We start from the raw sequence: 19,153 nt of genomic DNA, 5'->3' as shown, positions 1-19,153 counted from the left end.
TGAACAGTCCAATAAAGAGACCGAATTCTACAAGGGGAAAATTTAAAGTCCACTGAGCAAACCTTTCCCAGATTCAACCAAATGCTACAATACCAGATTCTTCAGTTCTCAAATCACAGAATTAAGAGCCTTTAAGCTGTTAACTTTATCCCATATGACTCTCCTATTCAGCAAAATCCCCCTAAAACCTGTGCGAAAGCGACTGACACGCGGCAAGTGCACGACAACACAGGACAGGTCCTCCACGCTTTCCTGAGGTGGAAGTCACTTTTTGTAACTGAGCATGAGAAAGGTGCTACAAAGAGAAATAAAACTTCACAAGAGTTAATTAAAAGCAGGCTGGCTGAAATGTGTGACTTTATAAGTAGCAGCAATAGCAACAACCCACTCTGTAATTAACCCCTCCACAGTGAACAGCCTGCGCCACACTCCGTGATGAGGAATGACCCAGCTCGCCGCAGTGGAAACGGCTGCAGCTGCAGGGCCAGGGCTCCGCCCTTTCCCATTCTCTGCGCACAGGCGCTGCCGCCTACCGAGGCAGTCAGACAGACTGGAGCTCCTCTCCCCAGCCCGCTAACTCAACGGGATGAGGGCCACTTGACTGAACTCGCCTCCAACATGTGTCCGTGCATAATTTTATGAAGTATCTAAATGCCATTCACTAGACTTAAAGAAAAGAAATCAAAAACCCTGGACCAAGTAAATGACAAACTCAAATAGTTAGAAGGGAAACCAATTACATTAACAACACTTTCTTTAAAAAATAGAATCACTTTCTTTTGAAATCAACCACAGGGGTGAGACGTGTTTTTCTTGCAGGTGTCCCATGATGGCACCCAGCTTTACCCGGCAAATGCTGCCAGTTCCTGAGTCCCTGGGTGCTCGCCTCACCCGAGCGCGGGGCAGCGTTCCGTCCCAACGGTGCAGAAAAAGCACGGATCACCGCTGGGTGCTGAGAGAGCTGCCAGGGACTCCTGGCTTCTCAACGCCAGATACGGTTGTGGGGAGCTTTCCTGGTTCTATTAGAAAAGTTCCTGAGGAAGCTGTGGTTAGGGTCAGTCCAGAGAAGTAAAACTCTTTTATTTTCGCTGTCCGAGCATCAGTCGATGTGCTGGGAGAGCCAGCGGAAGCCCTCGCCACAGCCTTGCCTCTGGAGCACGCTGCAGATGAACACTTCCACCGGGAGGGCGTTCAGCTCCTTCGGGGTCACGTTCCCCTTTCCTGTGGTCTGTCCCTAAAGTCCAAACGTCTCACGGAGTTTTTCTTCACTGATTGCATCTGACCTGTCAATTTTGTTACCCAAAGTAAGGATCGGCACATTGGATACTGTTTCATCAGTCATTAACACATCAAGTTCAGCTTTGGGTTCCACGAGAGGAGGATGATCTGCACAACCCACCATTAATTGCTGGGAGATAATTTTTCCAAACCCGACATGCTTGCTCATGCCCACCAAGATCAAAAGTTGTAAAAGTCATTCCAGCAATCGTCAGCTCTTCTGATGTCGGATGTGATGTTGGAACATGTTGGCCCAATCTGTCCTCTTTGAGCACATGTAGAAGAGTGGTTTTGCCTGAATTGTGCAAACCCAACAACACAAGTTTTGCCAATTTCTCGTAGAGTCCTAGGAACTGGAGCACAGTGTCGTAGCCATTGTAGATTCACTCAAAGATGAAAGACGTTACTGATGCTCACTGCAGCCCAACAAGCTCCTCCGGGAGGCTTCGACCCTCCTCTGAGCACTCAGCCCAGCGGCACCCGGCAATGCCAGCTCCAGAGCCCTACTTCTTCCACCACTGTTTCCCTAAAATGAAAGCAGTGCCATGGGGAACACAGTCAATAGTACTGTAATAACTACGTGTGGTGTCAGATGGGTGCTAGACTTACTGGGTTGATCACTTTGTAATGTATATAAATGTCTAATTGCTATATTGTGCACTTGAAACTAATATAATACTGTATGCCAGTGGTAGTTAAAACATAACTTTTTTTAAAAAATGAAAAAATATATTTAAAAAAGAAGAAAATGAATGAATTAAAAAAGGGGGATGCTCAAGATGAAGACAAGAGACAGGAAGGAGAACTCTGCAGAGCGTCCCCCATGGCAGCTGCTGGGGCTTCCCGGCCCCTCAGCACCTAGGAAGCAGCATCTGCAAATGCCTGTGCGGATTGTGGGAGAAGTCCCAGGAGTGGCTAGTGGGTCATCTCTACCACAGGCTCCCGCCTGCTGAATCCTCATCCCCACGCTGCTCTGCGGACTCAGTTCTGGAATCCTGCCCTGTTCCCCACTTTCCATAGCAGTCTCAGGATAAACACGGTATGGATGCAGCAGACAGCCCTGTTCTCCTTGACCTTTTCTTTCATACCAGCCCCGATCGCCCCTTCTGATGCTCATCTCTCTCTTCTTCCTGTTCTCTCCTTGAGCCCTTCATCTCCGAAACAAGGATTCCTTCCCTTTTCCCAAGCAGAGCAGTGCAGTCTCAGGAGCTTTGCTATCCAAGACTCTGCCCTGAGGCCTACAATTTCAGACTCAGAAAACTTCTCAAGTTATTTTGCTTTCCAGAAGAGAAAGTAACTCTTCTTCCCAAAGGAGGCTGGACTGGCTTTTACAGTAGCAGTTGCCCCTGCCACAAAACCTGCCACAGAACTCTTTAATCAGAAAACAAGGGGCTGGGAGGAATTTCAAGGCTACAAAAACAGAATGTCATGAAAACCTCAGTATACTTAACTTTTTAAACATTAAAAATACCAAACATAATATCAAATTAAACATTGTTTTACTTCCATTTTCTTAAAAAATTGATCATACATATTATATAACTTTGCTTGCTACTGGCCGGCTGCTGCTGTATCCCCCAGTCTCAGAGTCAAGCCAGAAAGAAAGGAATCTCATTGGCGAAGCACCAGGCAGCCATGTGGCTCCTGAGGCCTGCCAGTTCCCAGGGAGGCTGCTTCCTGGAGGCCTGCCTGCAGGCGTTGGCACTCCCGTGTTCCACGTTTATTCTTGCAAAGTCACCCCTTAATTCTGTCCTTAGTCTCCGAAAGAGACTAACTGACATTTCTGGACTTTTTCATAAAAGGGAGCTAACATATGAGCTGAACGCTGCTGCATTGTGGGGTTTTGGGGGTTTTGGGGGGGGGTTTGGTTTGACCGTGCAACCTCAAACTTTCTCCAAGAAAAGCAGCTGAGGCTCAGTCTCAGCCAAACTTGTAAGAGACTAGCTTGGCAGTATGCAGAATAGAATAAACACAAAATTCCTCAGGAAGGAGATTTGAAAAGAGAGAACTATAGCAGGTAGCCCAGGTGTTAGGCAGAATAGAAGAGACACAAACTTTAAATCTTTTCCTGACTCTACCCCGATGCAACTGTGTGCTCTTGAGCAAATCATTCCACCTTCTGAGTCTCAATTCCCCAATCTGAAAGTGGAGATAACATGTCTACCTTGCTGATGTAAAGACTGGAAAGAGGTTAAGTCAAAGCACCCAGAGCATACCGACCACATGGTGGGGGCGGTGGCAACACTTATAGCTGTGTTTGCTACACTGGTTATTAAATTTGATACTTACATATATTTTATTTTAAATTTATTTTCATTGTATTTTTCTGATTTTTTTAGTTTTTGCTTCTTTTAATCTTTTTTCCTTTACTTTTATTTTTTAATGATTTTATTGTATTTTTTCCATTACCATTTAATTCCCTTATATGCCCCCCCACCCCCGCAATCACCACACTGTTGTCATGTCCATGAGTCCCTTTTCCTTTTTGCTCGATCCCTCCACCACCTAATCTTCCCCCACTCACCCCTGCTTAGCTGTCATCTTTTCTCCATGGGTGAGTCTGTCTCTGTTTTGCCTGTTAGATCAGTTTGTTCATTAGATTTCACACATGAGTGAGATCATATGGTATTTGTCTTTCTCTGACTGGCTTATTTCACTTAGCATAATATTCTCCAGGTCCATCCATACTGTTGCACAGGGTAAAAATATTTTTCTTTTTTATGGCTGAGTAGTATTCCATTGTGTAAAAGTCTCATAGTTGTCTTGTCCACTCATCTATTGATGGGCACTTGGGCTGCAATATTTATTGTTAAAATATTTACTGAGTACCTATCACGTGCTAGGCTCTGGACTAGCCACTAGGGATAGAGTGGGAAAAGGTCAGACCCATTTTCTGGCCCATGCAACTTCAATTCTAGGGAGATAAAATAGGCCTTAAATATATAATGACATAATGAATTTATTAATTAATTGCAATTGCGACAAATGCTACTAAGGGCAAATATGGATATTATGAAAATCCTAAACAAAGATCGGCTGGCTAGCGTTGTTTTCCTAAAGCAGTGGGGGAGGCTGCCAGGAGGCAGCATCGCTGAAGCGGAGTGAAGTGGGAAAGGTGGGAGTATGGTGGTGCCAGGAGACCTTCACACTGAGGACCTGGATGAGGCAGCTCTGTGAGGGCCAGCATGACTGAAGAAGCAAGCAAGAGGGGGAGAGGGAATAGGTGGGGCTGGAGGATGCAGAGCTGGCAGGTTGTGTTGAGGATCCTCGACTGTATCCCTAAGGAGCCTGGGGAATCACTAAGAAGTGTTCACAGGAGAGTGGATGATCCAGCTTCCTAATAAGTGTGTCACTATGGCTGTTCTGAGGATGACACCAGAGGGAGCCCAAGAGAAAGCCTGGAGCCGTAACTGAGAGGCTGTGGGTATAATTCTGGAAGAGGAATAGCAGAGATGTGTTGAAACGGTGCTGTGGCTCCAGCCAATCTGCTACTACAATGATAGAGACCTAGCACGTTTGTTAAAAATACAGGTTCCCAGGCTGCCACTCTAGAGATTCCATTTTGGTGGGTCTGGGAATCTACTTCAAAACAAGCTTCCCCAGTGATACTTTGCACTGGCAAGTTTGTCCAGAGCTACCCTGCAGAGTACACTGGGGAATAGGCCTGTGTTCCCCTTGTAAAGTAAATGGTATTTCTAGAGATTGTGCTTCTCATGACCCCAACCAGCAAAGGATCCAGGTGTTAACTTAGTTCACATAATGTTTTTCCTACTTAGAACTTCAGCTGTAACATTTCCAACATTCAAATGATCTAAATTGGTGTTTGTTTAAAAGCGTGTTCCTTGAAATATGAGTTTTTTGGAATGTTAATAGATGTATAGCTGTCAGGGAGACAAGAAGCAGGCACTCCATGACTGAGAAAACTGCCCAGAGCAGCTGAGGTGCAGAGCGATGGAATGGCGTGTGAGCCTATTTCTGCATTTTATAAAATACCTGCAAAGCTCAGGGACACCTCTCCTGACCGTCAGCTGTTCAACTGGAGACTTTGTTACTTGCCCCCAACCTCTGTCGGCGCCTCCAGAAATGGATTGTGTCCTTGGAAAATTCTTTTCAGTCCTGGCCTAGTTGCACATTATCCAGTTGGTGTAGGAAGGAAGCCTTTTGTAGTCTATCCAGGTAGCCTCTCCTGCAGTTTACCCAGAGAGGCAGCACAGCACGGTGGTTTATAGAACCAGGCTGAGGATCAAACTCCCGCTGCTCTGTTCCTGGCTCTTTCACTTATTAAATGGAGATGCTACTTAACCTTTTTGTTCTTCAGTTTTCTCATTTGAAACAGGAAATGATAAGGGTATATTAGTTTGCTAGGGCTTCCATAACAAAGTACAACAGATAGGAGGGCTTGGGCAATAGGAATTTATTTTCTCTTAACTCTGGAAGCTAGAAGTCTGAGATCAAGGTGTTGGTAACGGTTGGTTTCTTCAGACAGCTGTCTTCTCACTAGGTCTTCACGTGGTCTCTCCTCTGTGCACGTCCACATCCTGATCTCCCCTTTTTATAAGGACACCAGTCCTATTGGACTAGGATCCACTCTAATAACCTTATTTTACTTTTTTAAAGACCATATTCCCAAGTACAACTTCATTCTGAGGTATCGGGCAGGGGGTGGGATTTCAGCACATAAATTTAGGGGAACACAATTCAGCCCTTAACAAATGATATCCATCCAGCAGGGTTATCGTCAGTATTAAAAGACCTAACGCGCATACCTGCCCTGTAGTAAGTGTTCAGTAAATCTTGTCTGTTATTGTCCACTCTTTCACAGTGAGCAACTGTTACGAGTCAGGTCCCTGGTTAAAGTACTGGGCATTCAGTGAAGAACAGCATGGTAAAATCTCTGCGCCAGGGAAGCTTGCATTCTTTAGGGTCAGGCAGAACAGGTAAGTGAAAATGGAGACATCAAGGAATACTAACTAAAACATAGGAATGGGAAAGAGCAGAGGTGGGCATACTTTTTCTGTAAAGGGTCAGATAGTAAATATGTTCAGCTTTGTGAGCCACAGCTACTGAACCCTGCTGTTACAGAGCAAAGGTGGCCATAGACAACACGTAAGTGAATGAGCAAGGCTGCATTCTGTTAAAACTTTATTTGTGGACACAGAAATTTGAATTTTATTTAATATTTATATGTTGCAAAATAGTCTTCTTCTTCTTTTGGTTTTAAAGAAAATGGAAGCTCCTTCATTCCAGACAACCTGTAACTTCAGAAGTCCATGTGTAAGTTTCTGTATAGGAGCAGATATGCCACACATCAATATTCATCTTGTCGAATGGTTGAAAAACTTTTGGTTTAAAAGGAGAGTGAGAAACAGGATCCCAGTGTTGAAGGGTGGCTTCAGCAACATCATATGAGATAGCTCTTGGACACTGAAATTTGAATTTTATTTAAATTTTATATATTATGAAATATTATTCTTCTTTTGATATTTTTAACCATTTAAAAATGTAAAAATCATTCTCATGATTTTAGCTTATGAGCCATATAAAAACCAGTGATGGGCTGATTGGGGTCTCAGTTGGTTGACCTTTCCTCTAGAAAGCTGACATTGTCTGGGAGGAAAAACTTTTCCTCTACCCTCTCAGGTTCAGTATACTTGGGGGTCTGCAAATTAAACTTGACAAAAGACAGATTAACAGGAGAAAAGACAAATTCTATTCCTTTACGGTGAAGCGCTCAGAAAAATGCTACTCAAAGGAGCAGATAGAATTTGTATACCATTTGTTAAAGAGAAAACGACAGGCCCAAAGTGTCCAATGTTACTAAACCTGGACCCAATACCTTGTCTAACTGCAGCTTCAGCCCCTTTCAGAAATGTAACCTTAATCAACCAGTCTGGAGTGTTCTGGTCAAACATCAATAAGGTAATCGGTCACAAGCACCCTCTCCATTTCCTCCCCCACTAGAAAGAAGAGGCAATTTGCATGATTAAAGCACTTGCAGTTCTCTTTCCCCCAAACAAGACATCCTGGTCTAAAAATAATCCTTTCTTTTGTTACCAGCTCCCTTGCCCCACCCCTCTTCCTATAAAAACCTTCCAGTGTAAGCACTCCTGGGAGCACCTTTCCAGTTGCTGGATGGGATGCTGCCTGATTCATGAATTGCTTAATAAAGCCAATTAGATCTCCAACTCTACTCAGTTGGATTTTGTTTTTTAACACATCTTCCTAAAGGAAGGGGAGTGGAGAATGGGCATGTATGAGAAAACAAACTACTTTTAGGAAAGATAAATGAACCTTTAGGAGAATAGATGGTGGATACCATAGTTTTGTGATTGTTCTGGTGATCCATCCAAGTGATTAGAGTCCATCTTCCCTGATTGTGTGATACTCCAAGGAGATGATTTATGACAGTTGAGTTCTCTTGGTAGGCTCTACTTTTAGGCAAACACAGGGGTTTGGGGGCAGGGGGGAAGACTAGTTGTGTATCTGTTGATTCTCAAAAGCCCACAATTCAAAATAACTTTTATGCCACAGTGGCATATCCTGGACCCCTTCAACAATAGAAATAAACTCACTAGAAAGAAACTGACCATATTCTAGATCCCTGTCTACCTGTGTTTTGGGAACTGCCCTGCCTGGTTTCAGAAGCTATAAACCCCCAAGGCTGAGGCTGAGTAAAAAAGACCTTGGGACCATAAGACACTTAGGAAACAAAGCTTATCTTCCGGGCGGAGTGCTGCCTCTGCCCCTTTACTTCACCCTGCTTGGCCCCAGGCAGATGACTGCTTAACCAAGGATGGGTCAGATTCCTCAAGGGAGGGGCGACCTAAGACGGGCACAGTCACAATGGGGCCATTAGGGAAGGACTTGGGGGACTATAGAAAAAGGGGATAATGGACCCTCACCCCTCAGCTTTGACATAGTCTGAGTCCTCATTCTGTCCTCAAGAAGTCTCCTAATCTCTTGGCGGCCTTACTTCCCCTGCCTAACTTAAACCTGAAACAATGCCAGAGGCTGGTGAAACCCTGGGCAGGAACAGGTGGTTCCCCAGGGCGATCAGGACTAAGAAAGAATGCGTAAAATCCTGTGAAACCTGCTTTTCTAAGAATGCCCTTAATTTTCTGATAAGGGTCCAAGCAGGAAATGAGTTTGTTTCCCAAAGTTTTATAGCCCTTTAGCTAACTGACCCTGACTCAGAATAAGCCCTCATAGTTCTTTGAATGTTATCTATTGTTTGATTGTTACTGCCTGACAATGATTGATGAGCTTTACCTGTATTCCTATGCAAATTGAAACCAATAAAAGCCCATTGAGTAACAGGCTTAAGGCCCTCTCCTCTGAGAGACTGCCTACCTTTCCTCCCCAAGGAGATCATGTCTTGCTGGACTTATTCTCATCCTTGATGGCCACAAGAACTCTGCTGGACAAAGCTCCCCCACACCTGTGCATCACAAAGCGCAAGTATCAGTGGTGGGCTTCTTGAGGTTTCATGTGACGGTCCAGGATGGCTACAGATTCTGGTAAGAACTGGGATAAACCTAGAGTATTTAAAATAGAAGCTTATTCCACAACCACCACTTCTCCCTCAAGAAGCCCCTCGCTCTTATGCCCCACCACACACAAACACAAGTCTGGAAGACCTCTGGGGACTTAGTTTTGGGGAGAAATTCAGGATGGAGGGAGGAGAGGAATAGGTATATATGACCTTAATGTGTCATTCATTGGTATATAGCAGGGACAGGTGCCCACATATTGTGTGTAGTCAAATGGTCCTTTAAAGTGGTTTTGGATGCTCATGGATGCGAGGACCTGTGAGGGTCCTCCTGATGTGAATAGTTATATGCACATGCTGACATCAGTCAGTGAGGACGCTTGGGGGAAGTTAAGACATGTGATCTGCACTCTCATGCAAGGTCTGGCAGGCACAATGGGGACCCTTGTGTCCCCATTGATATCATGTGTCATGTCAGCAAAGCATCACACCCAGCATTTGTCCCAGATGGCGTGAGACTTTCGGAAAAGTCAAGTCTCCGGGACAGGTAGGGTGCTCAGGGCCGAACAGGGTAACAGGAAATAGGAACTAGTCTAATTACCCTATTCTGTCTTGAGCATTGCCCAGTGGTGGGAGCAAGAAACTTTCCTCTACCCTCAAAGTTCTACTGGCTGGTCTAATAGTCAAACAGGCATGAGACGGATTAGCCAGAGAAAATAACTGAGCTAAACACATACACACGTGCGGGAATCCCACAGACACAAGGGAAGCAGAGACCCACATGCAGGAGAGGTGCAGAGATGGAAAGGGAACATGGGTATACAGGCTGGGGAAAAAGTAGGTTTACAGTTCTAAGTATGGAAAATTACACAATAATTAATGAGTAATAATACAAGAATAAACTCTGTGTTTCACATAGCCACAACTGTAAACCTACTTTTGTCCCACCCTGTCTAAGACCTCTTGCTATAGGGAAGAGGAAAGGTGAGTTGGGGGCTTCTGAGGCCACCCCACGATGAAAAGAAGAGCAGCAGACTTTAGTAAATGAAGTTTGCCCGGCCTTGTAGGTGGGCACAAAGCGTTATTGCTAATAGTCTCTTATCACAAAGGCCCCTAATTCAAATTCTTCGAGTCAGTTGAAGGTTGGGGACAGAAGTTTCTCCTGAGCCTGCAGCTAAAGTTGCCTTCAGCGCATGCCCCAGAGTCACGTCATGGGCGACTCGTTCTGAGCCGCACAATAGTCATCTGGGGAATCTGTGTCGTTGGAACATACAGTTCACTCACCTCTGCACGTTCCTCACTGACCAGAAAATCAAAAACTGCCACTCAGACTCTTCTCATCGGACTGTTGAGTGGAATACTTATTGTCCCAAGCTCATTCGGGCCAAGCCATTTCATTTCAGTCATGCGCAATGAAGGTTTGTTTGGCCAAGCCCAGAGAGTTGAGAAATCTGTGACCTTCAGGCCTGAGCAAATGCGACAGGGTGAGCCAATCAATAGTGTCAGAAGCAAAACTGAGCAACCGTCAGCTTCTGGGGAGAAAGGGAACTCCCCAGTGTCCATTCCTACCAAGCAGCATATGATGGAGAGGTTCGTGCGAAAATGTACCTCAGATTATGGTTTTGACAAAGTATTTTATAGGGTGACCTGTTGATGATTTTTGCCCATCTTCATTTTGGTGCTATTGTGTGTCTGTTCTTTATTTAAAGGCATCCTTGATACTTAGTTAAAATTGTATACTCTGCACTGTGAAATCAGTTAAACAATGGGGAAATGATCTTTTATGCAAGAGTAAAATGCTTCCCAGAAATTAGATAATGAGTCAAGTATCTCACTGAAAAAAAAAGGTAAAAATGTAGGTTGGCAGTCACCACACAAGTAGAGAGAACAGTTTCAAGAGCCATATAGTTCATAAGAACTTTTATCTTCAAAACAAGGTATTATTGAGGGAGAGGGGGTATAAGGAGACTAAATGGTAATGGAAAAAATACAATAAAAATAAATAAGTAAAATAATAGTCCTTGTTAAAAATAAATAAAACACTTTATTTGGCAAATAAAAAACCAAGGTTATTAAGTTTTAATGTGTTTCCCCTTTCGGTCAGTCAGTCTGTCAACAAATATCTATCAGTCTACCATATGCCAAGTGTTTAGTACATCGATGAACAAGACAGAGAAAGACCAAACAAAGATGGAATTAAGACAGAGGAACAGCCTTAGGTATTCACCAGGGTGGGGAAAAACCTTTTGCTGCATTGTGGCACTGTATGTGGGGGAGGGGTTTGAGAGGGAACAGTGCTGCTTGCTCCACTCTCTGCTGGTTTTCAGTCACTTCTGTCACTACCCACAAGGAAATTGGGCCCTTCTGGTACTGATTCCCAGAGTGCTTTGGCAGGAAGGAAGATGGTGGCGAGATAGGTGAGAGCAGAGTCCACTTCCCCCTGAACACAGGTGAAACACCTAGCCAATCTTCTGAGGAACAGAGGGAACAGCCAACAATATCCTAAAATATGGGAAGATTGGAGACCAAAAATTGTAGAGAACATTGAAAAATCAGATGGTAAGGTGAGTGCTTAAGGATAATAACGTCCCTGGGACCAGCACGGGCACCAGGGTGGCTGCAGCCCCAGGCCTGGTGCCCGCCAGGTCTTCTGCAAGATTCTTGGGAGAGAGCCAGGCTGGGTTTCTCTCCTAATGACCAGAGACCTGCAACCAAGGCTACATTACCCAACAAGGCTCTCAATCAAGATAAAAGGCCAAATAAGGAGCTTCCCAGACAAAAGAAGTCTAAAAGAATACACCTCCACCAAACTGGTACTACAAGAGATGTGAAGGGACTGCCTTAAGAAAAGGAAGGAGAAGAGTGAGAGAGGAACACAGGTATGAAAAAATGGCAATGAATAATACCTATCAATAATAACATTAAACGTAAATGGATTAAGTGTTCCAATCAAAAGACATAGAATAGCTGAATGGATAAGAAAGCATCACCCACACATATGCTGCCTACAAGAGACCCACCTCAGGACAAAAGACCTACACAGACTTAAAGTAAAGGACTAGAAACAAATTTTCCAAGCAAACAGACAGGAAAAAAAGCCGGGGTAGCAATACTCATGTCAGACAAAATAGAATTCAAAAGAAGGGCCATAAAGAGAGACCCAAAAGGTTACTTCATAATACTCAAGGGAAGAATCCACCAGGAAGACATAAACATTGTAAATATATATGCACCCAACATAGGAGCACCCAAATACATATAGAAAATCTTGGAGAACTTCAAGAAAGATATTGACAGCAACGCAATTATAGTAGGGGATTTTAACACCACACTGTCAAAAATGGACAGATCTTCCAAACAAAATATCAACAAAGATATCGTGGCATTGAAAAATGCCCTAGATGAAATGGACTTAACTGACATATATAGAGCCTTTCATCCCAAAGAAGCAAAATACACATTCTTTTCAAATGCACATGGAACATTTTCAAAGATAGACCACATGATAGGACACAAAACAAGCCTCAAGAAATTGAAGAAAATTGAAATCATACCAAGCATTTTCTCTGACCACAAGGGACTGAAACTGGAAACCAACCCCAAGGAAAAATCCCCAAAACACTCAAAATCATGGAGACTGAACAGCATGCTATTAAACAATGAATGGGTCAAGAATGAGACCAGGAAAGAAATCAAAAACTTTCTGGAAACAAACAAAAACGAACTCACAACAACCCAAAACTTATGGGACACAGCGAAGGCAGTCCTGAGAGGGAAGTTCATAGCAATACAGGCCTACCTAAAAAAGATAGAAACATTTCAAACAAACAACCTAACCCTACACCTACAAGAAGTCAAGGAACAACAACAAAAACAACCCAGAACAAGTAGAGGGAAGGAAATGACCAAGATCAGAGGAGAATTAAATGACATAGAGACTAAAAGCACAGTTCTAAGGATCAATGAATCCAGAAGCTGGTTCTTTGAAAAGATAAACAAAATCAGCAAGCCTCTAAGCAGGATCATCAAGAAAAAAAGAGAGAGCACCCAAGTAAACACAATCAGAAATGAGAGAGATTACAACTGATACCACAGAAATACAAAGGATTGTAAGAACTTACTATGAAGAACTATATGCCAAGAAATGTGAAAACCTAAAAGAAATGGACATATTTCTAGAAAAATATAATCTTCCAATACTCACTGAAGAAGAAGCAGAAAGCCAGAACAGACCAATAACAGCAGATGAAATTGAAGCAGTCATCAAAAAACTCCTGACACACAAAAGCCCTGGACCAGACGGTTTCACAGGAGATTTCTACAAAGCATTTAAGGAAGAGCCAACCACTATCCTTCACAGACTATTCCAAAAAATCCAAACTGATGGAAGACTCCCAAACTCCTTTTATGAAGCCAGCATCATCCTAATCCCCAAACCAGATAAAGACACAACAAAGAAAAAAAACTTCAGGCCAATATCACTGATGAACATAGACGCTAAAATCCTCAACAAAATATTGGCAAACCACAGCCAGCAATATGTAAAAAAGATCATACACCATGATCAAGTAGGATTCATCCCAGGGATGCAAGGATGGTACCATATTTGCAAATCAATAAACGTAATACATCACGTAAACAAAAGAAAACACAAAAATCACACGATCATATCAATAGATGTGGAAAAAGCATTTGATAAGGTACAGCACCCATTTCTGATAAAAACACTCAGCAAAGTGGGAATAGAGGGAGCATTCCTCAACATAATAAAGGCCATATGTGAGAGACCTACAGCCAACATCATACTCAATGGGAAAGAACTAAAATCTTTCCCACTAAGATCAGGAACAAGATAAGGTTGTCCACCTTCACCACTTGTATTCAACATAGTATTGAAAGTTTTAGCCACAGCAATCAGACCAGAAAATGAAATAAAAGGCATCCAAATTGGAAAGGAGGAAACAAAACTGTCATCGTTTGCAGATGACATGATAGTGTACATAGAAAATCCTATAGATCTGCCAAAAAAATTCTCGACCTAATAAATGAACTTGGCAAAACAGCTGGATATAAAGTCAGTACTCAGAAATCAAAGGCATTTTTTTTTGTACACCAACAATGAAACATCAGAAGCAGAAATTAAGAAAAAAATCCCATTTGATATGGCAACAAGAAGAATAAAATACGTAGGAATAAACCTAACCAAGGAGGTAAAAGGCCTGTACTCAGAAAACTACACAACACTGAAAAAAGAAGTCAAGGAAGACACAAACAAATAAAAACATATACCCTGTTCATGGATCAGAAGAATTAACATCCCCAAAATGTCCATACTACCCAAAGCAATTTATAGATTCGATGTAATACTTATTAAAATATCAATGGCATATTTCACAGATATAGAACAAACACTTAAAAAATTTATATGGAACCATAAATCACCCCAAATAGCTGCAGCAATTTTGAGAAAGAAGAACAAAGCAGGAGGGATCATAATACCTGATACCGAACTGTATTACAAGGCCACTGTAATCAAAACAGCCAGGTCCTGGCATAAAAACAGACAGATAGACCAATGGAACACAACAGAGAGCCCAGAAATAAACCCAAGTCTCTATGGTCAATTAATATTTGACAAAGGGGGAAGAAGCATAAAATGGAGTAAAAATGGCTTTTTCAACAAATGATGTTGGGAAACCTGGACAGATACATGCAAAAAAATGAAACTCGAGCAACAACTTACACCATACACAAAAATAAATTCAAGGTGGATAAAAGATTTAAATATAAGTCGTGACACCATTAAAGTCCTAGAGAAGAATATAGGCAGGAAAATCTCAGATATTTCATGCAGTAGTATTTTCACTGATATGTCCTCTAGAGCAAGGGACATAAAGGAAAGAATAAACAAATGCGACTTCATCAAAATAAAAAGATTCTGCATGGCTAAAGAAAGTAGTATTAAAATAAAAAGAGAACCAACTGTATGGGAAAACATATTTGCCATTGATACCTCAAACAAGGGTTTAATCTCCAAAATACATAAAGAACTCACATGACTCCACTCTAAGAAGACAAGTAGCCCAATTTAAAAATGGGCAAAGGACTTGAACAGACACTTCTCCAAGGAGGACATAGAGAGGGTCTGGAGATATATGAAAAGATGCTCAGTATCACTAGCCATCAGAGAGATGCAAATTGAAACCACAATGAGATACCACTTCACACCGGGCAGAATGGCCATCATAAATAGAGCAACAAACAACAAGTGTTGGAGAGGATGTGGAGAGAAGGGAACCCTAGTGCACTGTTGGTGGGATTGCACACTGGTGCAACCACTATGGAAAACAGTATGGAATTTCCTCAGAAAACTAAAAATGGAACTGTGTTTGACCTGGCAATTCCACTGCTAGGATTATACCCTAAGAACACTTTAACACCAATCCAAAAGAACCTATGCACTCCAATGTTCATAGCAGCACAATTTACAATAACCAAGTGCTGGAAGCAACCGAAATGCCCATCAGTAAATTAATATATCAGAAAACTATGGTACATTTACGCAATGGAATTCTATGCAGCAAAAAGAAAGAAGGAACTCCTACCCTTTGCAAGAGCATGGATGGAATTGGAAAGCATTATGCTAAGCTAAATAAGGCAGGTGGTTAAAGACAAATACAATATGATCTCATCTTTAACAGGAATTTAATCAACAAAACAAACAAACAAGTAAAATATAACCAAAGACACAGAAATTGAGAACAAGCTGACAGTGACTAGAAGGGAGAAGGGAGGGAATTTCAGGGAAATAGAGTGAAGGGTTTGCAGGAAAAATTATAAAGGACACATGGACAATTAACAGAGGAGGGGGAAGGGTGGAAAATGGAGGGGGGTGGGGAAGGCTGGAGTTTTGGGCTGGGTGGGGGGAAAAGGCAGAAAACTATACTTGAACAACAATAAAAAAAAACAAAAGACAGAGGAACAAGGTAGAAATTTTTTTTTAATCAACTGAGAACTATTGAGACGGAGTAGTCAAGAATGACCTCTCTGAGGCTGGCTGGGACATTTAAACTGAAACTGAAGCAAGTTTGAAGTCCTTGAGGTGACTCAGGATGAGGGAGGGCAGTGCAGTTGTGTGCAGGCTGCGTTGGTGGGCAGGGGCCCAAAACGAGCTGGAGAAGAAAACTGGAGGCCACTGATGGGTTTTATGGATGGAAAGGACTTGAGCAAGCTGCACAGAGTGGAAAGGGGAAGCAAGGAAATGATTTATAGTGTGCGTAAGACTCTGGTGAGAGGCAGAAGGCTTCCACCGGGTGGTAGCAGATAGGGTAGCAGTAGATGGAGTTCAGATGTGTTTTGAAGTGGGGTGCACTGAGCTTTTAAACAGTCTGACATGGGGATGGAGTTGAGGAAAAGAGAGGAATTATCCAGGACTCTTAGGTTTCTGACAGGATCATTTCCCTTAGTTTATTTTCCTCAAGGCTCCTACCACAGTTAAAGCAACTTAAGCCATTATCTTCTTTGTTTATTTATTTGTTTACTTTTTTTATTCTGTCCATCTACAATAATGCCATCCAATAGAAAACTAATGCAAACCACATATGTAAATTTTAAATTTGCTAGAAGCCACACTAAAAAAGAGATAAAATTAATTTTAATGATATGTTCTATTTAATCCAAAATATCCAAAACATTATTTTGGCCCTGGCCAGGTGACTCGGTTGGTTAGAGCATCATCCTGTACACCAAAAGGTTGTGGGTGCAGTCGCCAGCTGGGTCACATACAGGAGGCAACTGACTGACGTTTCTCTCTCACATCAATCTCTCTGTCTCTCCCCTCTCTCCCTCTCTCTCTCTCAAAGCAATAAAAACATACCCTTGGGTGAATATGAAAAATATTTCGACAAGTTATCAATATAAAAATGAGTAAAAGATCTCTTAAACGTTTTTCTGTACTAAGTCTTCAATGCGCAGTGTGTATTTTACTCTGGCAGCACAGCTCCATTCAGACTAGCACATTTCACGTCCTTGACAATCACCATGGCTAGTGGCTATGTACTGGACAGTGCAGATCTGGATTGGGAACCCCAAGGGAGGTCTGTTCAGTCTTGCTCCCTGTTTTTCCCTAGTAACTGAAACATTCAGTGAGCCTTCAGTTTTCAGTGAGTGAATAAATGCCTGGTGATGGAGGGCTTATTGGAGGCAATAGCTTTGGGGGTTCGGATCAAAGTTTCCGTTTGGACTCAGACAGTCTGACATGTTTATGAGCCCTCTGCATTGAGATGTCAAGAAAAGAAGTGGATAGGAGAGTCTGGGTGTTAGGAACAGCCCTGCCTGTTTTCAGAAGCTGTAATCCTCTGTGGCTAAGGCTGAGTAAAAAAACCTTGGGACCATAAGCCATTAAGGAGACAAAGCTTATCTTCCTTGTAGGGGCACCGCTCAGCCCCCTTTCACTTCACCCTGCTTGGCATCAGGCAGACAACCGGTTAGACAATGATGGGTAAGATTCCTCAAAGGAGGGACGAACTAAGACAGGCACGGTCACAAAGGGGCCCTCTGGGAAGGACTTGGGGGACTATAGAAAAAGGGGGTGATGGACCCTCAACCCTCAGCTTTGAAATAGACTGAGTCCTCATTCTGTCTGCAAGAAGTCTCCTAATCTCTTGGCGGCCTTACTTCCCCTCCCTGACTTAACCCTGAAACAATACCTTAGCCTGACAATGCCGCAGGTGGGTGCGACCCTGTGCTAGAAAGGGCAGGGATCCTAGGGCGATCAGGACTAAGAAAGAATGCATAAAATCCTATGAAACCTGCTTTGCTAATACCCACAATTTAAATAAGGCTCCAAGAATGAAATGCATTTGTTCCCCAAAGATTTATGGCCCTTTAACTATCTGACCCTGACTTGGAATCAGTCCTGAGAGTTCCTTGAATGTTATCTATTGTTTAATCTTTTCTGCTGGACAATGATTAATGAGCTTAACATATACTCCCTGAATTCCTATGCAAATTAAACCATTTAAAAGCCAAATGAGGAACAGGCTCTTGGCCCTTCTCCTTTGACAGATCCACCACCTTTCCTGCCTAAGCAGATCATGTCTGGGTAGACTTATTCTTATCCTTGGGGGCATTGGCAGCTGGAGGAGGGGGCACTATGGGAAGAACCCCCTACCCCCTTTGGCACTGAGAATAAAAATCTGGGTAGAGATGTAAATTTGGCACCTTGACGGGTTCTAAATCCAACTACATCATTGTGAATCGCCCTGGGAAAGAGTACAGAGAAAAGAAAGGGTCAGACTCCTACCTTCAGAGATACCAACACTTTTGTGCTTAGTGAGAGAAGAGGAAAATCAGGAAAAGTGTGGGGCTGTCAAGTTATCAAGACAAAATGTTCCAAGGAAAAAGGAATGCTCAGTTCTGCCAAGAGGTCAGTTGGAAAAACAGTAAAATAAAAGGACCAAGAAGACAGAAGCATTGAGATCAAGATAATCCTAACACATTCCACAATCTCTTTTAAACCCTACTGGTAATGCTTTGAGTCAGAGAGAGACTCTTTTCATTTGGGTCTGAGTGTATGTGTTTAAATACAAAGAAATTTGACCTCCAAAGGTCAAAAAGATAGTTTCTGAAGAACCAGGTCTAGAACCCAAGACTCATAGTCCAGCATTACATAGAGAACATATTACAAAGCACAGCAAATAACAAGGGACCATTGGAGGTTAATGGAGGGAGCGTGACTATCTGTGACTTCACCAGGTCTAGGTGGCTTGAAAGCACATGTGCATTTGACAACATCTTTTAGGCATGGAACTCCTCGTTTGTAACACCTACAGTTTTTAGCATGCTGCTCCTCCTAGGACTTCCATTTCTCAACTTTAGACAATGCAATTCTACTACTCCTGTGGTGGGTTAATGTGAACTAACAACTTTATTCCAGAAAAAGATCATCTGAGTGGATAAAAACGTTGTGGAGCATAAAAAAGTATATCCCAATGCAATGGAATATCACCTGGCCATACAAAAGAATGCAATCTTACCATTTGCAACAGCACGGACGGACCTGGAGGGCATTATGGTAAGTGAAATAAATCAGTCAAAGTCAAATACCATATGACTTCATTTATGTGTGAAATCTAAAGAACAAGATAAACAAACAAAATGGAAACAGTCTCATACACAGACAACAAACTGGTGGTTGCCAGATGAGAGGGGGCTGCAAGGAACGGATGAAAAAGGTGAAAGGATGAACAAGTGCAAAATGGTAGTTAGAACGTGGCCACAGGGATGTAAAGTACAGCAAAGGGAATACAGCCAGTAATACTGTGATAGCAACGCAGGGTCCCAGATGGGCACTAGAAATAGCTGGGGGGGGGCACTTGGTAAAGT

At 42.7% G+C, this 19,153-nt stretch overlaps 1 long non-coding RNA gene and 1 pseudogene across 2 annotated transcripts; both read right to left on the bottom strand.

Moving 5' to 3' along the window:
• Positions 1 to 652: 652 nt before the first annotated feature.
• On the bottom strand, positions 653 to 2,296 carry LOC112322355 (small COPII coat GTPase SAR1A pseudogene; annotated as a pseudogene).
• Positions 2,297 to 6,208: 3,912 nt separating this feature from the next.
• Positions 6,209 to 10,170, bottom strand: LOC123478612 (uncharacterized). 2 transcript variants are annotated; one of them, XR_008426756.1, is made up of 3 exons: positions 10,052 to 10,170; positions 8,629 to 8,716; positions 6,209 to 6,702 (listed from the first exon to the last, which is right to left on the bottom strand). It is a non-coding gene; the product is annotated as an uncharacterized lncRNA (long non-coding RNA). The 2 variants fall into 2 exon arrangements; XR_008426757.1 differs by having other exon boundaries at positions 8,629 to 8,813; positions 10,052 to 10,160.
• Between the last annotated feature and the right edge of the window lie 8,983 nt (positions 10,171 to 19,153).

This window comes from Desmodus rotundus, chromosome 4 (genome assembly GCF_022682495.2).
Source record: "Desmodus rotundus isolate HL8 chromosome 4, HLdesRot8A.1, whole genome shotgun sequence".
NCBI classification, from domain to species: domain Eukaryota; kingdom Metazoa; phylum Chordata; class Mammalia; order Chiroptera; family Phyllostomidae; genus Desmodus; species Desmodus rotundus.
Note: the sequence above shows the minus strand (reverse complement) of the source record. Positions and strands in the feature narration are given on the sequence as shown.